Source organism: Anomaloglossus baeobatrachus, chromosome 1 (assembly GCF_048569485.1).
Source record: "Anomaloglossus baeobatrachus isolate aAnoBae1 chromosome 1, aAnoBae1.hap1, whole genome shotgun sequence".
Lineage (NCBI taxonomy): Eukaryota > Metazoa > Chordata > Amphibia > Anura > Aromobatidae > Anomaloglossus > Anomaloglossus baeobatrachus.
In genome coordinates this window covers 725,677,184-725,701,780 of record NC_134353.1, presented here as the reverse complement: position 1 = coordinate 725,701,780, position 24,597 = coordinate 725,677,184, and the positions used below count along the sequence as shown (strand labels likewise).

At 42.6% G+C, this 24,597-nt stretch overlaps 1 protein-coding gene across 21 annotated transcripts in view; it reads right to left on the bottom strand.

Annotated features, from left to right (window-relative positions):
- Positions 1 to 24,597, bottom strand: part of RIMBP2 (RIMS binding protein 2) — an 877,394-nt gene that overhangs the window by 46,852 nt on the left and 805,945 nt on the right. The gene's annotated exons all lie outside the window — the stretch shown is intronic.

The window sequence follows — 24,597 nt, the reverse complement described above, 5'->3', positions numbered from 1 at the left end:
GCTTTAGGTCATTCTCTGACTTTTTCATACCCATAGTACTTGACTACACGAAGTAAAGGCCCCGTCACACACAGAGATAAATCTTTGGCAGATCTGTGGTTGCAGTGAAATCATGGACATATTGTTCCATTTGTACACAGCCACAAACCTGGCACTGATTGTCCACAATTTCACTGCAACCACAGATCTGCCACAGATTTATCTCTGTGTGTGACAGGGCCTTTAGTTGTCGTGTAGGATATTCACAAATAGCTTCGCATTGAGACCACCATCGATCCTGGTGAAGTATTCAATGCTTTTAGCTGTAAACAACCCCATATTATCAGGCTTCCTCTGCCAAACTTGACAGTTCCTTCAATTTCTCGATCCGTTAGCCCCATTTTCCCTTGTTTCTTCCAGACTAGTGATGACCGAACTCAGAGATATCCGATATCAGCAGAACTAACCGGACTGAAAAAAAAATGCCTCCAGCCCGGAATTAATGCTGGGTAACTGGCCGGACGCTGGTCCACATATAAGTCTATGGGGTCCAGAATCCGGCGCTTAAAAATAGTGGTAGAAAGGATAGGAGGAACTATACTTACTGAGTCTCCGGCGCAGCTGTTACCACTTTCAGGCCACTCACTCTTCTTCTGGAGCCACTCATTTACCTTCATCCATATTCACTGCTTCCACCACCCACCGGCAGTCCTGGTGTCTGTGACTGCTTGCAGTCAGATGCGCCCATAGCTTGTGTGACAGCATCTGACTGCATGCAATCACAGACCCTGTCTGTGGGTCACTATCTTGTTATAAAAATAAACAAATTGGCATAGGGTCCCCCATATTATGATATCCAGCACAGATAAAGCGTATGGCTACAGCCTGCACCTGAGGTGAGGTCACTGACTTTACTGAGGTCACCTGAGGTCAAGTTACCTGCGATCACAGATGATCGTGGGAACCTTCAGTTGTGAACGTAAATAACCCGAGTGACATCTGCTCAGTGCGCTGCTCATTCTCTCCAAAAGCTCACAGCAGGCGGCCACTGTTCTATGGCCATGCGTTGTGCCTTCAGATGTAACAGAGCTGGAATCGTCATGGGACTTCGTGTATATTACTTTAGACCTGGGTGCTTTTGGGGTTAATAAATTGGTGAAAGAAAGAAGGTGGTTTTTATTGTATATTAATTCAAACAAAGGATTTTTTCGGTGTTTGTATTTCTTTCTTTCTACTTACAGATTAGTAATGGTGGGTCTCATAGATGCCTTTCATTACTAATCTAGGGCTTAGTGGCAGCTAGGGGACTAAGGGTTGGTGTCCGGCCGACCATCTTCAGCGACAATCAAGATTACTGTAATCGTTTCGAACAAATTCTTAACAAGTGCTCCTTCGATCTAATGACTTTGACTTTGGATCATTTGAGTCAGGCCATTACCTCCAAAAGAGAGGAAATTAACTCAATAGAACATCAGTTGACTTCGACGTCTTCCACAGAGGATTTTGCGAAGATTAAAGATCAGATTACACGGGACTTACAAGTACACAAGATTGAGAATCAGAAGATAAAACGTGATAAATTCCTACGGGATACCGAGGATTACAAGAATAATCGGGTATACAGATGGCGCGATACATCTTTTCGAATGTTTCCAAGACGTTACCAATATTCCTCAAGCGACAACTCAGCTTCGGACACAGAATTCCCCCATACCCGACGACCAAGACCTACTCATTTTTTAGGTCAGAGAAACCGAAGAGGTCAAAAAGGCAACCAAGGCGGGGGGGGACAATGTCGCCGACGCAATCAGATCCACAATTGTAACCAGATCCCAGGTACGTCGGAATCGATTGTAGTTAATATCTCTTCAAAAAATTTATCTCATGACCAAGTTAATCTTCTTCAAAAGGGTCTTTCCTTTTGTCCATCATATAATTTCAATTGTTTTCAGTTACAAATGGATTTATTAAGGTTTTATCGTAACTTACGTATTAAGGCACACTTTTCATCAACCCCCGATACTGGTCTACGACCACTAGAACCTCTTACGATGATGACTCCTATTAATATAAAAGATCTAGGACTTAAAACAAAAAGTACGTTTATGCCTCCTAAAAATAACCCTCCAGTAGAGACTTTTATAGGCCTACTGGAGAGGGATGTAACGTCATTTTTTAGAGAGTTATCCAGTAAATCACTACATTGCCCCTCTAATTTTTCTGTCAAGGATCAGATGGCCTTAACATCACTTATAGAAGATAAGGATGTTATTATTAAACAAGCAGACAAAGGTGGGGCTTTAGTAGTTATGGATCGACATACTTATCTACAGGAGATAGATAGACAACTAAGTGTTAATGAGGTATATGGAGTCTTATCGCACAATCCAACAGCCAGAATACGTGACAGAATTAGAACCGTTACCAACCACTATCTACAGAAGGGTATCATTGACAAAAAAACTTTTGACTTTTTACAAAAACAAAATCCTATTGTTCCAGTTTTTTACGTATTGCCTAAAATTCACAAAACGCTAGTTAACCCCCCTGGAAGACCGATAGTGGCAGGCACGGATTCTATTCTGTCACCTCTGGCGATTCTTCTTGAAAGAATATTGACTCCATTAATTAAGACAACATCATCTTTTCTCCTAGATACTAACCATTTCTTGCAAATACTTAAAAATTTGGGCAATATTTCATCTAATGCCTTATTAGTTACTTGGGATGTGACGAGCCTGTATACCTCTATTACTCATAATAGAGGTAAGACAGCAGTACATGATCTATTGTTAAAGAATAATTTTCCTGTCGATGTATGTGAATGTTGTTTGGATTTCTTGGATATTGTTTTGACCGAAAACTTCTTTTTATTCCAGGACACTTACTATATTCAAAAACAAGGTACTGCGATGGGGTCCAATGCAGCGCCCCCCTACGCTAATGCTTATATGTCATTTTTTGAAGAAAAATTCATATATACACATCAAGGGTTTCAAGAACATTGTGTATGTTGGAAAAGATACATTGACGACATATTTTGCGTATGGGGGGGCTCATTGGACTCTCTCATGGAGTTTCATCAGTACATTAATGGTATATGGTCCGAACTTCAATTTGTTATACAACATCACCTACATCAGATAAATTATCTAGATACGACCATCATTAAGGATAGTAGAGGTTATTTACAAACGGATCTATTTGTTAAACCTACAGACAGGAATAATTTACTTCGTTATGACAGTTGTCATCCTAAAGCAACAAGGAATTCCATTCCCAAGTCACAATTTTTAAGAGTACACAGGATTGTTAGTGAACATGATACTAAAAATAGTAGATTGCAAGAAATGGAATCCAAGTTTTTAGCAAGAGGTTATCCTAAGGGGGTACTGAACAGTGATGCTACTATTCAGACATCAGCACTTGATAAAACCAAAAGTAATCGTTTAGCTTTTGTATATACATATCATCCGTTCGCATACAAGATTCATAAATTCATTAGAAGCCACTGGAATATTCTACACAAAGGTTATCCAGAGGTGGAGGAATTTAAAATACCATTTCTTCCATGCTTTCGGCGCCCCTCCAATTTGGGTAACAAGTTGGTCAGGGCTGACTTGGGTTCTAAGTTGACTGGCCCAATACAGACTCATTTACTCACTCCAAGACGAGGGACATTTCCCTGTTTGAGTTGCCCACAATGCAGTAACGTGCAAAAGGGAGACAAGGTCCTACATCCCTATACTGGTCGAGGTTACCCTATAAAGGGTTTTTTCACCTGTGAAACCCCATTTGTAGTTTATGTCATAAAATGTCCATGCGGACTTTTATATGTAGGTGAAACAACACAACAAGTTAAAGATCGCATTTCACAACATAAGTCTACTATCCGGTGTGAGAAATTGACATTACCACTTCCGTTCCATTTCCATAAACAAGGTCATAGGGTTAGTCAATTGCGTTTCCAAATCTTAGAACAGGTTTTACCACATAGAAGAGGGGGTGATAGGGTTAAAACTTTGAAACAAAGATAAGCCTATTGGATTTTTACACTCCAAACTCTGGAGCCAAGGGGTCTTAATCGAGACTTTGATGCTTCAAGCTTTATGTGAATTTTTTCTAGTTTGATTCTTGTTATTCATTAGTGTTTTTTTATTTTTCTCCACTCTAGCAGAAAAATTGATCCAGCACTGAAGATGGTCGGACCGTATAGGTATTCCTTATTACCTCTTTCCCTTCCCTCTTCTCCTAATTAACCTTCACTTTTATTATTTTCTTTTTATTTTCTTTTTGTTATCAATATCTTTATCTTTTTTAAAAAAAAACATTTTTTATAGCGTTTATGTAATTTTTCTAATAAAAATCTTACTTTTCTCTCTTTTTTATCTCCCTTGTGAATTTTTTTACTCATCTTCATTTCATTTTGTACTTTTTATTTTTTATTTTTTTATTTTATTATTTTTTTATTTTTAATTTTTTTAAACACCCCCCCTCATTTTATCTATTTTTATTTCTATTTTTATTTTTATTTTCATATTTTCCAGTCTTTATCTCTTATCCCCTTTATTCTTCTCATTCCTCTTATTAACACTTTCTTTTCCCATTTTTCTACACCTTTTTATTTACACATTTTTCTGTTTCACTTTTAATTATCATTATAATCATATTTCATAGTGTGCACCATTATAGAACACTTACTCCCATCCCCTCTTACCTATTCCCTTCCTATATCCTATCCCTTTTTATAGTAGAAGCAAGAAACCCCTAGTGTAAAAGGGTCCTTTCACACATTTGCCACGCCGTCCCTCTTTTTTACATTTACATATATACTTCCTATGTTTCAATCGAGCGAACGTAGTTTACTTCTGCGCAGGCGTCGGCCTGCCAACCAAGCTCATTTACTTAATGCCATCCATGGACGTCACTTCCGATCATGTTACCGGAAATGACGTTACGCAATGAAACATACATTGCATCTCCTATCTCACTTGAACGGACGCTGTTTATTTCTGCGCAGGCGCCGGCCTGCCAACCAAGCCTATTTACGTGTGCCATCCAAGAACGTCACTTCCGTTTTTAATACCGGAAGTGACGTTACGCTTTACTCTAATTACATGCCCATTATCCTATCAAGCGGGTTATTTAAACTCAGGCACTAGACAGGCAGGTCACTTGCATTACGGACCCGGGGAGGCAGCTTCTTATCTTTATACTGACAGCATTCATTCATTCTAACCTACAAGCTTTGGTGAGTTTAGTAGCTTTAGTAATCCAGGCATGGTTGGAATTAATCTTGTTGGTTCCAGTCTTGATAACATGTATTTGCTGATGTACATATTATTTATTTATTTTCATTTTTCTCTCTTTTCTCTATAGGAAACAGATTTCAATGTTCTTTGAATATAGATTTATGTGCCATAGTCCAGTGACAAAGTATTTTTTCTGTTATCCTGCTGTTCCAGTAATACATGATATATATTTGATATATAAAAAAATTTTTTTGATTGACAAAAAGATTCTTTTTGTATGAATTGAGGACATGTCTTTCAATGTTTATACATATTGCATGTTAATGTTATTCATGCCACATGATTTGTTTATTTGTTTATTTTCTCTCTCTTTTGTAGTGTTATTATACTTGATGAAGGTCGTGAGACCGAAACGTTTTGATTTTTGATAACACAGAATTACTTGACAATTTTTGAGCAATAAAAAAATTTATTCATCTCAAATTGAGTGCCGAATTTGATATTTTGCTTGCAGTCAGATGCGCCCATAGCTTGTGTGACAGCATCTGACTGCATGCAATCACAGACCCTGTCTGTGGGTCACTATCTTGTTATAAAAATAAACAAATTGGCATAGGGTCCCCCATATTATGATATCCAGCACAGATAAAGCGTATGGCTACAGCCTGCACCTGAGGTGAGGTCACTGACTTTACTGAGGTCACCTGAGGTCAAGTTACCTGCGATCACAGATGATCGTGGGAACCTTCAGTTGTGAACGTAAATAACCCGAGTGACATCTGCTCAGTGCGCTGCTCATTCTCTCCAAAAGCTCACAGCAGGCGGCCACTGTTCTATGGCCATGCGTTGTGCCTTCAGATGTAACAGAGCTGGAATCGTCATGGGACTTCGTGTATATTACTTTAGACCTGGGTGCTTTTGGGGTTAATAAATTGGTGAAAGAAAGAAGGTGGTTTTTATTGTATATTAATTCAAACAAAGGATTTTTTCGGTGTTTGTATTTCTTTCTTTCTACTTACAGATTAGTAATGGTGGGTCTCATAGATGCCTTTCATTACTAATCTAGGGCTTAGTGGCAGCTGTGAGCTGTTATTAACCACTTATTACCCCAATTGCCACCAGGTCAATCAGGATGAGCCAGGTAAAGTTCCAGGATTGTCAGATCTAATGGATGCGACAATTGTGGGCTGCTATTTTTAGGTTGGGGAGGCCCAATAAGCATGGGTCTCCCCAGCCTGAAAATACCAGCCCCCAGTTGTCAGGCTTTATCATGGTTTGGTATCAAAATTAAGGGGACTGCATGCTAGTTTTTTTAATTTATTTAACCAATAAAAAAAGCTAAATGCAACCACATATAATATTAAGATTTTTATTAGATAATAAAACATACAAAAGGCTGGGTGCTGTAGTCTGAAGCTGTATCCTTTATCTGTGCTGAGTATCATAAACGTGGGGACCCTACGCCAATTTTATTCATTTTTATACCACGATAGTGACCCGCAGACAGGGTCTGTGATTGCAAGCAGTCAGACGTTGTCACACAGGCTGGGGGTGCATTTTACTGCAACCAATCACAGACGCCAGGACTGCTGGTGGGTAGGGGAAGCACTGAATATGGATGAGCAATAATGAGTCACCCCAGAAGACGAGTGAGAGGCCTAGAAGTAGTTTAACTGGAGGCTCGGTAAGTGTAGCGCGTTTTCTTGATTCTTATTTTTCCTTTATTTATTTTTTTTTATTTCCCAAGTTGCTGGACCCTGTTCATTAGCCAGAGTTCCTTGAGGACTCCAGGCCCAGCCCCCAGATACTAAATTGACCATCGTCTCATTATTTCAAATCACCTGTTTCCAATCTTCTACTGTCTACTTTTGTACTTCTTTGCAAGCATAAGCTAAGTCTTCTTATGATACTGAAGTCAACTTTTTTTGGCCACCATTTCAGACTTGTGTAACATGCATTGAATGGTGCTTGAATGGAAATCTGTGATCTCACTATTACGAAGCATAAAAGCAACCTCCACTGCCATGTTTGTTGCCCCTGAACTGATACACCTTGTATGAGCCTACTTGTTGACTCCAATATTTTACCTGGACACCCACCTCTTGGCTTTTGAATGGATGGGCAGACATCATTTCGTATTCTTCTAACTGTCATGGCACTCACATGATAAAGTATGGCAATTTTCTTGGCCGAGAGATCGCTGTTGATGAGCTGGATGATGCTGTTTCCCTTTTCTTGGGAAATCTTCTTCATGGCTGCTCCTCAGTTCAAATCAGTTACCTTTTGCTTGGGAATCAACCTAACACACTGAGCTATTAGGGAATGTGAAAACAGTTTGAAATTAGTGTTAAGCGGGTAGTTAGCAATGTAAGTCAATTGGAAATACTCGCTAAGTAGCAAGTAACCCAAAAGCCTTACTTTTCATGAGAGTAGCGAATAGTACAGCTTTCGGTATACTCGCTACTTAGCGAGTATTTCACATTGACTTACATTGCGCCTGCTTCTCGTAACAAATATGCCAGTAGTGGACAGTACTCGCTAACAGCATAGCGAGTATTAATAGTTAACCACTCGCTTAACACTATTTGTAATTTGTAGTTTACTGGAAGAAATAATAAAAAAAAAACACGAGGAGCACAAGAGTAACAATGTAGCAACATGACAAGAATCTACATAACTAATCATATGCTAAATAGTTGCAAGTCAAATTTATGTATGACATAGTCAAAGTGATTGTCTATAAAATGTGGGTAGTCTTAAGGTCGCTTTACACGCTACGATATATCTAACGATAGGCTGTCAGGGTCACGTCGTTAGTGACGCACATCCGGCATCGTTAGACATATCGTAGCGTGTAACAGCTACGTGCGACTGTGAACGAGCAAAAATACTCACCTTATCGTTGCTCGTTAACACGTCGCTCATTTTCTACAAGTAAAATATATCTTTGTACCGTGTTAGCCAGTAGAGATAAAAAAATTGTTTAAAAGAACAGAAAGTCCTCAGTGGTTGATACCTTTTAATGGCTAACTGAAAAGATGGTAATAATTGCAAGCTTTCGAGACTACTCAGGTCTCTTCATCAGGCATGGTATAACACAAAATCTGAAGAAGCTCATTTTCTAAAAATCGAACGGCCTTCTGTGCTCCGGTTGTTCATCGTTCCCGAGGCAGCACACGTCGCTCTGTGTGACACCCCGGGAACGATGAACTGCAGCTTACCTGCATCCCACCGGCAATGCGGAAAGAAGGAGGTGGGCGGGATGTTTACGTCCCGCTCATCTCCGCCCCTCCGCCTCTATTGGCCGGCTACTGTGTGACGTCGCTGTGACGCCGAACGTCCGTCCCCCTTCAGGAAGAGGATGTTTGCCGCCCACAGCGAGGTTGTTCGGGAGGTAAGTGCGTGTGACGGGGGTTTACGACTTTGTGCGCCACGGGCAACAAATTGCCCGTGCCGCACAAACGATGGGGGCGGGTGCGATCGCAAATGCGATCGCACGACATATCGACACGTGTAAAGCAGGCTCTACACTCAAAGATCTAGTAAATGGATGGTTAGATATGGAGCCTGAAAGTCATAAGTTCAAAACATTGTTACCTTTTTGCTTGTCACTGTACTTTTGGTCCCTTGAAAAAAAGGCAGCTACATATTAAAGAGCTGTAACTCTTAAACCCTTAGGGGTACTTTGCACACTGCGACATCGCTAGCGATCTCATTAGCGATGTGAAATGCTAGATCGCAAGTGCGATCTTTCGAGATCGCACATGCGTAAAATGACCTATGTGCGATCTCGAAAGATCGCACTTGCGATCTAGCATTTCACATCGCTAACGAGATCGCTAGCGATGTCGCAGTGTGCAAAGTACCCCTTACTCTAATTAGAATGTGAATACCATCAAATCTGCGAGTCTGCATTTTAATCCCTTAACACTGCATGACAGGCATAACAGGTGTGAGTTCCCGCATCATGACATGCTATGCCCGTCATGGATTTAAACTGTCACTGTGTAAAAATACACAGTGACAGCTCCATGCCAACAGCAGTCTCTGATCGCTGATCGTCACTGGAAGTAATGTGGGGACTGTGATTGGTTAGTGAATGTAACTTTCTAATCACAGCACATATCCAATGCGGGAAGTGCTTAAACAGCCACACAGCTCTGATTCCCCTCATTTTGTCAGTGCCTGTGTCAGAGATCGGAGTTGCACTACTGTCAAATATAAAAAAAGACTAAAGCACCACATTTTTATGCCAGTGTCACCCTAGTCTCCGTCATTTCTCCTATCTCAGGTCAGTCTGAGTTCGTAGACACCAAGCATGTAAAAGTTTACTTTTATCTAAAGGCCCCTTCACACGCAACGACGTATCTAACGATATATCACCAGGGTCACGGATTCCGTGACGCACATCCGTCATCGTTAGCGACGTTGTTGCGTGTGACACCAACGAGCGACCGTTAATGATGGAAAATACTCACCAAATCGTCCATCGTTGACACGTCGTTCATTTTCAAAAAATTGTTACTTTTTGAGGTCGCAGGTTGTTTGTCGTTCCCGTGGCAGCACACATCGCTACGTGTGACACCCCGGGAACGACGAACAACAGCTTAACTGTGGCCGCCGGCAATGAGGAAGGAGGGAGGTGGGTGGGATGTTACGGCCGCTAATCTCCGCCCCTCCGCTTCTTTTGGGCGGCCGGTTAGTGACGCCGCTGTGACACCTCACGAAACGCCACCTTAGAAAGGAGGCGGTTCGCCGGCCACAGCAATGTCGCTAGGTAGGTAAGTCCGTGTGACGGCTCCAAACGATATTGTGCGCCACGGCAGTGATTTGCCCATGATGCACAAACGACGGGGGCGGGTACGCTCGCTAACGATATCGTTAGCGATATCGCTGGATGTGACAGGGCCTTAAGTGTTAAGAAAATTCAGAACTTTGTCCAAAAAAAGTGGCGCACTTTTTGCACCATTTTTCGAACCCCGTAGCATTCTCATTTTTAGGGATCTGGGGCTCAGAGATGGCTTATTTTTTGTGTCTCGAGATTACATTTTTAATTGTACCATTCTTGCCCAGATGCTACGTTTTGATCGCATGTTATTGTATTTTGCGCAAAATCTGCGGCGACCAAAAAAAGTAATTTTGGCGTTTGGAATTTTTTGCCTCTACGTAATAAAATTAGCTCCCAACAACTGATCTGTCCATTCAGTCTGAAATTTTGTGTCAGGGTAATAAGCAAAGGAAGGAAAATGACAAATAAATCCCCATCTTTTTACAAAAGGCTTGCCAAAATTTGAAGTCAAAATACACCCCCTATCAGATACAGTATTAAGAGGGTCTCCATGCAATCTTTATACCTGATTGATAAACAACTTAGAAAGTGTCTCAGCATAAAGGCCCGGTCACACTAAGCAACATCGCTAGCAACATCGCTGCTGATGGACAACTTTTGTGACGTAGCAGCGATGTTGCTAGTGATGTTGCTGTGTGTGACATCCAGCAACAACCTGGCCCCTGCTATGAGGTTGCTGGTTGTTGCTGAATGGCCTGGACCATTTTTAGTTGTTGCTCTCCTGCTGTGCAGCACAGATTGCTGTGTGTGACAGCGAGACAGCAACAACTAAATGTGCAGGCAGCAGGAGCCGGCTTCTGCGGACACTGGTAATCACGGTAAACATCGGGTAACCAAGAAGCCCTGTCCTTGGTTACCCGATATTTACCTTCGTTACCAGCCTCCGCCGCTCTCACTGTCAGTGCTGGCTCCTGCTCCTTGCACGTGTAGCTGAGTACACATTGGGTAATTAACCCAATGTGTGCTGTAACTAGGAGAGCAGGGAGCCAGCGCTAAGCGGTGTGCGCTGCTCCCTGCTCTCTGCACGTGTAGCTACAGCACACATCGGGTAATTAACCCGATGTGTGCTGTAGCTAGGAGAGCAGGGAGCCAGCGCTAAGCAGTGTGCGCGGCTCCTGCTCTGTGCACATGTAGCTGCAGCACACATCGGGTAATTAACCCGATGTGTGCTGTAACTAGGAGAGCAGGGAGCCAGCGCTAAGCGGTGTGTGCTGCTCCCTGCACGTGTAGCTGCGTGCGCTGGTAACCAAGGTAAATATCGGGTTGGTTACCCGATATTTATTTTAGTTACCAAGTGCAGCATCGCTTCAGTGCATCGCTGCTGGCTGGGGGCTGGTCACTGGTTGCTGGTGACAGCTCACCAGCAACCCATGTAGCGATGCTCCATCGATCCCTGCCAGGTCAGGTTGCTGGTGGGATCGCTGGAGCGTCTGACTGTGTGACCTCTCACCAGCAACCTCCTAGCAACTTACCAGCGATCCCTATCAGATTGTATCGTTTTTGGGATCGCTGGTAAGTTGTTTAGTGTGACGGTACCTTTAGGCAACCCTGATAACATTACAAAGTGGGCTAATTTACTGAATCACTTTACTACCACCCAATTCACAGTTTTCCCACCAGACAAAGGCAAATCAGTAATGAAATCCATAGACATAAAAGTCCATGGTCTTTCTTGAATTGGCAGTGTATAACTAATTAGCCAGGCGGCCATGAGATATTTTAGCGTGTGCGTAAGTTTTACAAGTGGATACAAAATCTTTAACATCGTTTTTCCATGGATGTGTCAGATCAGTGAGAGGTTTCACGATTTGAGAAAAACCCCTAATAAATTTTCTGTAGTAATTGGTGAATCCTAAAAAATGTTGCAATGCTTTAAAGTCCCAAGGTTAAACCTAATCAATTATGGTCCGTACTTTCCCAGGATCCATCTTAAACCCTTCAGCAGATAAAATGACCCCAGAAATGAAATTTCTTGCACAAAAAAGTGCATTTCTTCAACTTAGTAAACAAAGAATTTTCTCTAACTTTTTGTAAGACAAAATGGTCATGTTCTGTCATGAGGAGTGAAGAGGTAACTTGGAACAGGGGCAACTACACTGACCCTAGGGCTAGGGTGGCCCTAGCTGTTCCTAAAAATACTTCTAATAGTGACAATGTTTGGGCCGCATTCCTAGCCCTAGCTCCTGAATAGCCCTGGTCTATACCCCTTCTCTTCCACCCCCGGGGAGGTCCGGGAAAGGAGTGCTTTTGCACGTGTAAATAGACAGACAAGGAAAAACCAAAACAGAAACTCACTGCACACACACATAATTTAGACAATATGTGCTCAGGAAGAACTAAAGAATCAGGGAGGAAATAAACAGACAATGAGAACATTTCCACAACACACCAAATAACGCACAGTAGATCATTAGAACAACATCACCACATCACAAGGATGAGTATCGCAAATGAAGCTATAATCGGCGTGGAGGAACAGGCTCTACCATCTTTTAACGGGTGGAGGTGGCTGTGATAAGTCTCCTGTAAGCTGTGACCTTAGCAGCAATCCAAAAGCTGGCAGAAATTAAGTCTAGCCAGACTGATCACTAATAAGCACACAACTGGTTGATGCCAGAGTCTGACTGTGCAACTCAAAAGCACCACTGAAACCATAGTGTGACGTGCCAGACTCTGCAGTGTGAAGAGAGTCAGACGTCGCCATGACATTCAGTGATTTTATAGCTGAACACCATGTGACATGTTCATGGTGTGATTCCAGAACAGGCGAAAAAATTGTAATATTGTCCAGATTGACGATGATAAACCTTCCAATACAATCAGAAAAAATATGATTCATAAAGTTTTGAAAAATTGCTGGTGAGTTGGTTAATCCAATAGACATGACAAGATTTTCAAATAGGCCTTCAGACTTTAAAATCACCGTTTTCCAATCATCACCCTTCCAGATGCTTATGAAATTATGAGCCCCTCTAAGCTCAACTTTGGAAAACCATTAACCACTGTAAGCTGATTATATAGGTTGTGGAGAAGTAGAAGTGGGTAAGTATTCTAACCGTAATTTTATTTATTTCATGGAAATCGAGGTAAGAACGGACACCTCTGTTTTTCTTTTTAACAAAGAAAACTCCAGCAGCTACAGCAAGGAAGAACGAATATGACCCTTCCATAAACATTTGTTTACATATTATTTCATGGCGGTCTGTTTAGAACCCAATAAATGATACAGGTTAGCTTTAGGTAATTTGGCATTGGGAATAACACTGAAAGCACAGTCATAAGGACGATAGAGAAGTAATATATCTGCCTCTTCTTCCAAGAATACATCCCCAAAGTCTTTCAGGTATTTCATAAGACTAGACTCCAGACTAGCAGAGAAATCCTGTACAGAATTAAGACATTTCTTATGACAATTGGGACTCCACTTAACAAAATCCTTCTTACCCCAATCAATTACAAGGTTGTGAATATGCAACCACCTAAATCCCAATATCAACCCCGCTGGTAAGTTACCCAAAACATAGCAGAAGATTAAGTATTCCAACTTTAAGTGTGAATTCCACCGTTTCCAGCTGGGCAAAGTTCTGAAATAACTGTGTCTTGTCACTAGTAACATATTGAATGGGTTTTTCTAACTTACCTGTCCCTAATCCTAATCTCAGAACCAATCCTCAAACGATGAAGTTGGCTGCAGATCCACAATCAATTAAAGCAGATGCGAATAACGTCCAACCCTAGAAAAATAGTTCCACATTTAGCAGTACTTTATCTGAGGAGTAAAAAAGTACTTAGACGTCTGAATGACCTTCTCAACAATCACCCAAACTTAGGCATTTACGGCCGGCTTGCTTGCTTGAGGGCATAACGAGCAGTCCTTGAGAACATGCCCCGCACAACTACATTTGAGGCATAAGCGGGCTTTACATGCTACGATATCGTTAATGAATTATTGTCGGGGTCACGGTGTTTGTGGCGCACATCCGGCGTCATTAACGATATCGCAGTGTGTGACACTTATGAGCGACCTTAAACGATCGCAAAAGCGGTCAAAATCGTTTGCCGCGGAGAGGTCGTCCTGAAACAAAAAATCGTTTTCTGCTTATTAGCAATGTTGTTCCTTGTTCCTGCGGCACCACACATCGCTGTGTGTGACACCGTAGGAGCGACGAACATCTACTTACCTGCCTCCACCGGCAATGCGGAAGGAAGGAGGTGGGCGGTATGTTTACGTCCCGCTCATCTCCGCCCCTCCGCTTCTATTGGATGCCTGCCGTGTGACGTCGCTGTGACGCCGCACGACCCGCCACCTTAGTAAGGAGGCGGTTCGCCGGCCAGAGCGACGTCGCAGGGCAGGTAAGTCCGTGTGAAGCTGCCGTAGCGATGATGTTCGCTACGGCAGCTATAACACAATATCGTATGTGCGACAGGGGCGGGGACTATCGTGCTCGGCATCGCAAGCATTGGCTTGCGATGTCGTAGTGTGCAAAGTACCCCTTAGAATGGCAGTGTTCTAGAATTGACTGCTCAGCTAAATATAGCTGGGCAATCAAACTGAGCATGCCACACCTGGAAAACCCTGAACTTTCCAGTCTCAGATTGGGCAGCTGAGCTGTCACTGAACACATCAACAGCTCTGCATGCCCCTGCACTAGATTGGACAACTGAGCTGTTAATCAGCATACTGACAGCTCAGCACAACAGGAATATATAATACAGCAGTTACCTATTGCATCCAAGAAGCACAGGAGGAATAGTGATAATCAGCTGGTTCAACTACTGGCCTATAAAAAGGTGTCTACTCACGACAGTGCCACACATGAAACAACTCAAACCAGTGAGCTGTCTCAAGACCTTTCCAACCTTATTGTTGCAAAACACTGAAGATTTCAGCGTTGGGATCATAATCCGGAAGTGGAAAGAACATCATTTTGCCATAAACCCATCCAGCACCAAGTGTTCCCTGCAAGATTTCAGACACAGTAGTGAAAAGAATAATCAGCAGAGTTGTCCAGGAGCAAAGGACCACCTTTGGAGAGCTACAGAAAGACCTGGTATCATCAATAAAGAAAACAATAAGTAATGCACTCAACCTCCATGGCCTGTATGCCCACTCACCATGCGAGACTCCATTGCTGAACAGAAAGCATGTTAAAGCGCATTTACAGTTTGCTTAAAAACATTCATTTAGACAAGCCTGTGAAATACTGCGAGGATATAGTCTGGTCAGATGAGACCTAAATTTAACTCTTTGGATGCCATAATACATACCATGTTTGGAGGCAAAAATTCACTGCTTATCACCCCTAAAACAACAGCCCCTAAAACAACAATAAAGTTTGGAGGTGGGAACATCATGGTGTGGGGCTCTGTCAGCATACGCCACTGCTAAACTTCATATCATTGAAAAGGGGATGAATGGACAAATGTACTGAGAGATTCTTGATAAAAACCTGATGACATCTGCCAGGATGCTGAAGATGAAATGAGGGTGGACATTTCAGCAAGACATTGATCCCAAACACACAACCACGGAAACTCTCAGTTGGTTTTAAAGAACAAAAATAAAGCTGCTGGAATGGCACAGTCAATCACCTGACCCCAATCCAACAGAATATTTATGTAAGGAACTAAATCTCATAGAAGTTCATAGAAGAAGCCCATGGAGCCGTCAGAATTTGAAGTGTTTGTGTGGAAGAAAGGGTCAAAATCACAACTGAGCAATGCATGCGACTAGTTTCTCCATACAGGAGACATCTTTAAGCTGTCATCACCAACAAAGTCTTTTGTACAAAGTATTAAATAAACTTCAGCAATATGTATATACTGTATACACACCCTCACGAGCAAAAGGGTAACAATATTTTTAACTTTTGACTTTTAGGCTCTTTATCCTACCATCCACTACAGCTTTAATTACTTTGTATTTTATTGCATGAAATAAGAATTTGATCACCTACCAACCAGCAAGAATTCTGGCTCTCACAGACAAGTTATTTTTCTTTTAAAAGCCCTCCTACTCTTCACTCATTACCTATATTAGTTGCACATTTTTGAACTCTTTTGAGGCTTTTGATGGGCTACAGAACAATATAGATGCAGCTGGGTGAGAAGACAACGACTATTGGCGCAATTATTAGAAAATGAAAGAAACACAAGATGACTGTCAATCTTACTCGGTCTGGGGCTCCATGCAAGCTCTCGCCTCATGGAGTAAGGATGACTCTGAGAAAGGTCAGGAATCAGCCAAAAACTACACTGGCGAACCTGGTCAATGACCTGAAGAGAACTGGGAACACAGTCTCAAAGATTACTATTAATAACACACTATGCCGTCATTGATTAAAATCCTGCAGGGCATGCAAGGATCCCATGCTCACATCAGCACATGTCCAGGCCCATTTGAAGCTCACCAATCATCATCTGGATGATCCAGAGGAGGCATCATGGGAGAAGGTCATGTGATCAGATGAGACCAAAATAGAACTTTTTTTAAAATATCTGTTTCTTCTTTTTAAACATCAACAAATAACGGATGAAAATAAATCAGCATTGAAATAATCAAGTCGTAAACATTTCAAGTCATTAACATTTCTTAACTTCTCATTTACTCAACTCTCTACTTTGTAGCAAGGAAGGCAGCATCCCTATAAACCCAACCAAACCATTTCCCCAATCTTGTAGTCCGCGTAATCTTGAATCACTTCTCAATTACCTCCTAGTCATATCAGGTGTTCCCATCATGATCTCCCCCCCATGATTCCCAGTCCCACCTAAAAACCCTCTAGTGTACCCTTATTTTCTCAGTGTGGTACCAAACTGTATCTTTAAAAGGCAGCATTAGCCTATCGATTACAGCCAGACTATAGTAGGCTAGTATAAATGTTTTTAATTTTTTAAAATGGTATCGCATTCTGTCTGCCCTCTTTTCTGCATCCAAACCCTCTGTTTCAAGAAGATGTTTAAGACAACCCAATACGTCTTCGAAAGTGGGGACCTTGGGGTCTAACCAATTCTTGAACAACGCTCTTTTGACTGAGAGCAATATCACATGTAAAAGCATAGGCGGGCTTGATATCTTACCCTCATCATTCTCCTCCTCCCAATAATGAAACAGAACACGTTTCAGAGAGAGGCGAATCTCCATACCCCAGACCTTCCAAACGCAGCTTATGACTTGTGACCACAAGAGATTCAGATGGGAATAAACCCACAACCCATGAAAGAGGTCAGTTGCATCTACTTTCAATTTTGGTAGTAGTGATCTTATCAGGTTTCAGCACCGTTGGTGGAAGATTACAGTAAATGCATAAATTTCCTTATGCATTATTTTAAATTGAGATTACCGCCATAACTCATTTGAGATTGCTCTGAGTAGAGCAGCCCATCTCCTAATGATCTTTGACCCTACATTTGGATCACCTAACTATTTTTCACAGGATTTAAAAAAGACTTCCGGATAGGGATGGGCAAACCCGAACTGTAAAGTTCAGGGTCTGTACTGAACACATGGTGTTCGTGCACACGATCACGAACACGAGCTTTCTGGGACGTTTGTGTTACAGTTCATGTAACAGTTCGGGTCCAGGGGCTGTTAAAAAAAACAAGCACGTTATTAAAAAACCATTATGATTACAGTATACTTACAGGTCCTGCGACGCATCCTCCAGACTCTGCCTCCCAGCGCTTCTGCTTCCGCATCTGTCCGATCATTGCTGTTAGCCCGGTAAGCACCTCTGGCTAAAAGGACCTGCCGTGACCGTGACATCATACACATGTGACCAGTCACGTGTGAATGTTGTATTACCTCATTGTCTACAAACTGGTCATGTGAGTATGACGTCATTAAAGGTCCTGGTGCGCCGTGATGCGAGTGTATCCCAGGGTCTCTACAGCTTGCAGCTGATACATGTAGACAGGTTACTACTGGTCTGTATGTTTGGTTGGGGCCACTTTGTATTTTCAGCCTCCTTCTATGCTTGAGATCCTTTTACCTTAGGAGGTTATGGGTTGTGGCTGGCTCCAACAGATATGCTGATTGCTCTTACTCTATTTATAGTCGATTGTATGGAATGTTGTAAACTATGATGATTTTGCATGCTTATTGACCACAGCGAACATTCCATTTATAATACTGCTGTAATTTATGGAGAGACCCTGGTGTGGGTATATGTTTTTAAGTATGTTTTAATTGTTTATGCAATTCAATAAAATTCTATTTATTTATATGATAGTTGGGTGTGCTTCCCGGTTATGCAGTACTTTTTCTCTTCCCCTTCACAAGTTCTGTGTTCGGAGACAAGTTTGCGTTATATCAGAACCCGAACACGAACTTTACAAAATGTTTGAGCGAGTCTCCTGAACACCGGTCCCTACTTCCGGATGTTGACCTATGAGCAAATCTCGCATTTCACCATAAAGTGAGGAGATGATGACGAAATCGAATATTTTACCAAGCAATCAAATGAGTTAAAAGTTACCTCTTGAGAAACATCTTGTAGATGGGTCATAATATTATATCTAACCTGATCATATTGGATTATTTGATTAGGGTTCAGGTCATACTTAGCTTTAATTTCGTCTATATTCAACTATCTAGATTTGGTGCAGAATATGGGCGAAAGTCCTTATACCCCTCACCCTCCATTCCTCAAATAATTTGTTGTGAACCCCATATAAAAACTCAGGATTTCCCCAAATAGGTATATGCTTAGATACTTTATACGAAAGTTTGTAGTGTTTTCTCATCACTTTTCAAGTCACGATTGTATCCTTAAATAAAGAAGAATGCCTGATATTCAGAGGTAGCTTGCCCTGGCTAGTATTCTTTTTCGTGTCCTAATGCTGAATATTGCGTAGAATCCTTAATGCAATCTAGCAAGTATCTAACAGGCCATATTGTACTCCCTAAGATTAGGTAGCTTCAGACCTCCATGATCTTTAGAAGCCATCAACTTCTTGAACAATATACGTGGGCGCTTCCCTCTCCAGATAGAGTGTGAGAAAGCTTTGTTTAAAAAAACCAAGACTTTATGCTTCAGAAGCAAGGGGAAAGTTTGAAGATGATACATCAGTTTTGATACCTACATCATCTTGATTAGATGAACTCTAACGATTATGTTCAGTGGGAGCTCCTGCCATCTTTTAAGATCCTGTTCTATACTACTTAAAAGGGCGGAAAATTTAAGCTATACAGGGTAGCAAGGGACCTTTCCTATTTTTACTCCCAGGTACATAATATGTAACTTAGGCTGCTTTCACACATCCGTTTTTTGCTGTGCGGCACAATCCGGTTCTTTGCAGAAAAGACGCAGCGGGTTTTTTTTTGCCGCTGGTTCTGTTTTTCCGCATAGACTTTCATTAGTGCCGGATTGTGCCGCATGGCCTTGCGTTCGGTCCGTTTTTTGCCGGATGCGGCATATTTAGCCCATGCGGCAGCCAGATGGAACGTTGCCTGGAACGTTTTTTTGTCCGGCGAAAAAAAAACGCATCGCGCCGCATCCGGCCGATGCGGCGCTTTTTTTAATGCATGCCTATGGACGCCGGATGCGTTTTTTTGCACTGCACATGCTCAGTAGCATGCAAACCGGCAACAACCGGACGGGCCGCATGTAAAAACTTATGCAAAGGATGCAGTTTTTTTCGCCGCATCTGTTCCATAGGTTTTAGAGACGGATTTAGCCGCATTGCTAAAACTGGATGTGTGAAAGCAGCCTTAGCCAATGAGATGCCTTCAAAAGAAGTTTGTTGCTGTGTTTGAGCAATTGTTTTTCCCAGATACAGCAGCTCACATTTTGACGTATTAATCCTGAAACCTGAGTACACTCCAAAGTCTCGCAAAATGGTTCCAGTGCCAGATTGAAAAGCAGCCTTGTCTAGTTCATTTTAGCAAAGGACCTGGAATGTAAACCTGCGGCTTTGGGTTCGTATAAATATCTCAGATGTACGTGTAAAAAGACCCCAAGAAAAGCATTTCGTCTAGCACTTAATAAAGCCATGCCCATTAAACACTGTCAAAGGCTTTCTCGGCATCTATCGACAGTAGAGCAGGTGATTCACCTTTAGTGGTTTAAGAATGTCCCTATCCAGTGCTAACAGAACTTTTCTAATATTTAGTGTTCCTGACCTTCTCTGGATGAAACCCGCCTGTGCTGGAGAGATAATTTGGGGTAGGATTGCAGCTAAACGGTTGGCCATTATCTTTGACAATATCTTTATGTCTGAGTTAATGAGTGATATACGCCTATAAGATCCCGGGGCCCGCGGATCTTTTCCCTGTTTTGGAATCAATTTTATATATGCACAATTGCTGTTTTGGAAAGACGCCTTGCCCTCTAATACATTGTTGTATAATTCTAGTTGTGTGGGCAAAATCTCATCTCTCTTTGTTTTATAGAACTCCCCTGTAAATCCATCAGGGCCAGGGGCATTGTATCCAAGATATCCTCCCCTGTAATCTTGGCGTTTAAGAAGGTTTGGTGTTCTGTTCAGTTTTGGCAAGGACACTTTAGTTAGGATATTATCTTCAGGGAACTTGCTCTGAAGCCAAATATCTCAATTATCTTACCTGGATTGTTGTGAATCTCCACCTTTTGATCTCGTATTTGCATGGAACCCTGTGTGTTAATCTTATTTTTTTACTAGATTGCCATTATTTTCCCTGCTTTATTCCCAAAACGATGTAACGTTGGCTCTTGAGCAGACCTAAATATCTGTTCTCGTTTTTCCGCCCATGTGTTAAAGGCTTTTTGAGTTGTTACCCACTTTTCTTTATGCTCCCTCTCTGGGTTATTACACAAAGATGTATATGCTCGCTCAACCTGTTCGATGCCTCAGTAAACTTAGTTTGGACCTTTTTTTTCAAGTGGGAGACATGTGCCATTATTTTGTTCCTTGTCACTGCCTTTGCCGTGTCCTATGGGTGTATCCTTGTGTTACTCATTATGCAGCATAAACTCTGACCACCATTCCTTCATTTTCAAAGAGAAATCTTCGTTATCATAAAGGAAGGGCGGGTATCTCCACAAATAATCCATTCCTCTGGGGTAGATATCTGTCAGTCCAGCGTCACTGGGGTGTGATTAGATATCACCATGTCCCGTATTGTGGCTAAGCAGAGCACACGCACCAGATTCCTGGAAGTAAAAAAGGTAGTCAACACAGGACCAGGAACTATTTACATGGGAGTAGTGTGTAAAGTTCCTGTCTTGTGGATGTAATATCCTCCATGCATCCTGTAGATTTGTGGCACACAACAGAGGCCGTATAACTTTATCTTGGGTGCATAACAATTTTGGAGGGCCACTAAATAGCACTCTATCTTCTAGTACCGATACAACTGAATTGTCCCCTCCTACTATTAAATTAGGATGCGCATGTTCCAGACTTTTTGCTTCGAGCTGATGGGACAATGATTTGTTACTTTCATTTGGGGCATAGATGTTGAAAATTTTGTATACTCTCCTCAGGACCGCTAGTGGGACCATGTGAATCCAGCCCTCCAAGTCTGCATATGTTTCTAAAACCCGATGTTGTAGCTTTTTGCTTATTAACATTATGACCTCTGCTTTCTTTTTAGCCGAGGGAGACCCATAAACTCCGATGACCCAATGTCTACCCATCTAGGTGTGTCTCCTGCAAGAGTGTGATATATGGCTTAAGGCAATTTAGATGGCGCCATACTTTAAGCCTTTTTGAGGGGGAACATAATCCCTTGACATTCCACGTGACTATCCACATAATTTGCCTAATGATAAATTGTAATTCTGCCAAGTGGTTACTATATTTCTGCTGCCCTCCCTTGCTGACCCATAAGATAACAAGATAACAATAACATATTTTTCATATGCATTACAAGCTAACATGACGTAGCATATAATATTCACTTTTTACCTTAGAGCAATCAACTACTACGAACATCTCCCTCCCAACCTTCCCAAAACTGTAACGTAATCTTTAGACTTCACTTCTTTCTGACCAATGCTCCAGGCTCAATCACACACCTCCATGAAAAAAGTTTGCCAATAAGAGAGGGGAGAATCCCACCCTCAAGTGTGAAAGGGAGGCAGGGGGGCAAAGTGGGGGGAGGACAAAAAAAAAAGAAGAAAAATGTTCCGTCCTCCCCCACCCCCGATGGAAGGGGGGGAGGAGAAAAGTCCCTCCATATGATCCATAGGCTCGTCTCTGAAACCTTCCAGAAAGCTGTCTCACATCGCACTCGACCAAAATGTAAGGATATCAAGTAACGTCGTTCCAACTTTTAGTTTAACCCTTAATGCTAGGTGACCTTTTCAAGCAGCTTTAAGTTGTTTGCTGTCCCGGACACTTTGGAGTAGCTGGGTAGAGCCTTCCGGAGCCTCAGTTGGCTGCCCTCTGTTTCGGTAAGAAGGGACGTTGTTATCCTGGAGAGTCTCTAGCTTCACGAGGACTGACTATTCTGTCCACAAAGGCCTCCGCCTCCTTCAGGTTTGAGAAGGAATTATAGGATCCATCTTAGTGTTGGATAATCAGCACCGCTGGGTATTTCAGCTGGAAACGGATGTTTCTTTTGAACAGGACCGAGCAGATGGGTGTGAATGCTCTCCGTTGCCTGGTGATCTCTGCTGAGAAATCTTCAAACAGCAGGATGCGACAGCCATTCACCTCTAGAGGATGCTTCATTCTCTTATATGCCTAAATTATATCCTGCTTATCAGTAAAATCCAAACATTTGGTTATGACTTGTCTTGGGCGTCTGTTATTTTCTCCTTCTGTACCTCTCCTAGGTGGGCCAATGCGGTGTACCCTTTCCACTGTTCTCCTTTCTGCTATGCCCAAAGCTTTGGGGGTTATTGACTCACGTAATGTGCGCAATTCCCCGTATGGATGTGCTTCTGGGAGGTTGACTATACGTAGATTGCTGCACCTAGAGCGGTTCTCCAGGTAATCAATACGGTCTCTTAAAATCAGCTTCTCCCTGGATAGCCGCATGACTATAGTATGTTCAGAGTTAAAATCATGCTGTAACGTGGATATTTTGGTTTCTATGACCACAACCTGTTCTACTGTCTCATCAAGCTGCTTTTTATCGCATTTAATGCTGCGGTTATTGACTCCTTAATTGTAATGGAGATACTGTATCTGGCAGTATATTGTTGGCAACTTCAGAGGCCAGGCGCTCCACAGATTTAAATTTGTGTGGGGTGCCTGGATATTCATTAAACGCCGTTTGATCAGCATCCTCTGGTGACTGGGGGATATTTGATAATTTATGGGGTGCCGCCATAGTTTCTCCTGTGACGTACAATGTATGTGAGGATCTTGGGATTTCGTGCCACTTCGAAGTAGATACCTTTCCATCAAGTAATTAAGAAGTGTGTGTGGGTCTTCTAATGATATTTTAGCATAGCCGCTCAGCAGCTAGTTTCAGAGCTTCCTCTCCCCTCCCAGCTGCTCTCCTCCATTTCCTCACCTCTCTGTGCCCGGGACTGTGAGTCATCTACCTGCACAGCGTCTCCTGGATTATGCGAGGTGCCTGTGTGTGCTGCTGGTCACAAGCTCCTCTGCCTTGGTCTGCCCGTCATCTCAGCCTCGGAGTCAGCTATTTGCTGTTTGTATCAGGTATGTGCCTGGGCAGTGCTTCTCGCCAGCGACGATATTTTGAGAGTGGTGCAATGTCCCTGGGGATGGCACGTTTCACTATGGATCCAGCGCCATCATTCTTGGGGGAAAGTCGAAGGTGTGTCCTATAGTCCGATGGCTGCGGGGAAGGGGGGTGCGGTGGTGGTGGAGCGGGTCATCAGAGGCATGAACAGGCTGTAGCAGCACCTACCATGACTACGTGGGCCCGTTCATTAGCCTCATTTCATATGCACTGCATCCCGATGACGTCATCGCTGTGCGCACAGCTCCACACAGGTCAGCGGCGCTGCTGCTGGCACAGACTGGAAGATGAGCGATGCTGCGTGGAGTGAGGAAAGGTGAGTATACAGCGGGAGTCCTCCACTTGTGACCGCATATAAGGCCGTGGCTGATGTGAGCGCGAGATCAGCGGTGACTTCAGTCAGGTGATGTGCAGTGACAGCTGAAGTCACCGCTGATCCCGCGCGGCTCACTTCACTTGCGGCCTGACCCTCACAGAGAGCGGTCGTGCTGTATGGCCGCTTGCTGTGATTGTCAGATGTAGCAGAGCAGGATGCGTCGTGGGACCTCATGTGGTTTACGTCGGACCTAGTGGGGTGTTTTAAGGGTAATAAAGTGGTGAAAGAGGGGGCTTTTATGTGTTTTATTTCAAATAAAGGATTTTATGGGTGATTGTGTTTATTTACTTTCACTTACAGCTTAGTGATGAGGGGGTGTCTCATAGACACCTGTGATCACTAAGCTAGGACTTAGTGGCAGCTATGGGCTGCTGCCATTAACTCCTTATTACCCCGATTGCCACCGCATCAGGGCATTGGGGATGAGCTGGGAAAAGTCCCGGGACTGTCGCATCTAATGTATACAACAATTGAAAAATATTGTATACAATTTTTCAAAAAA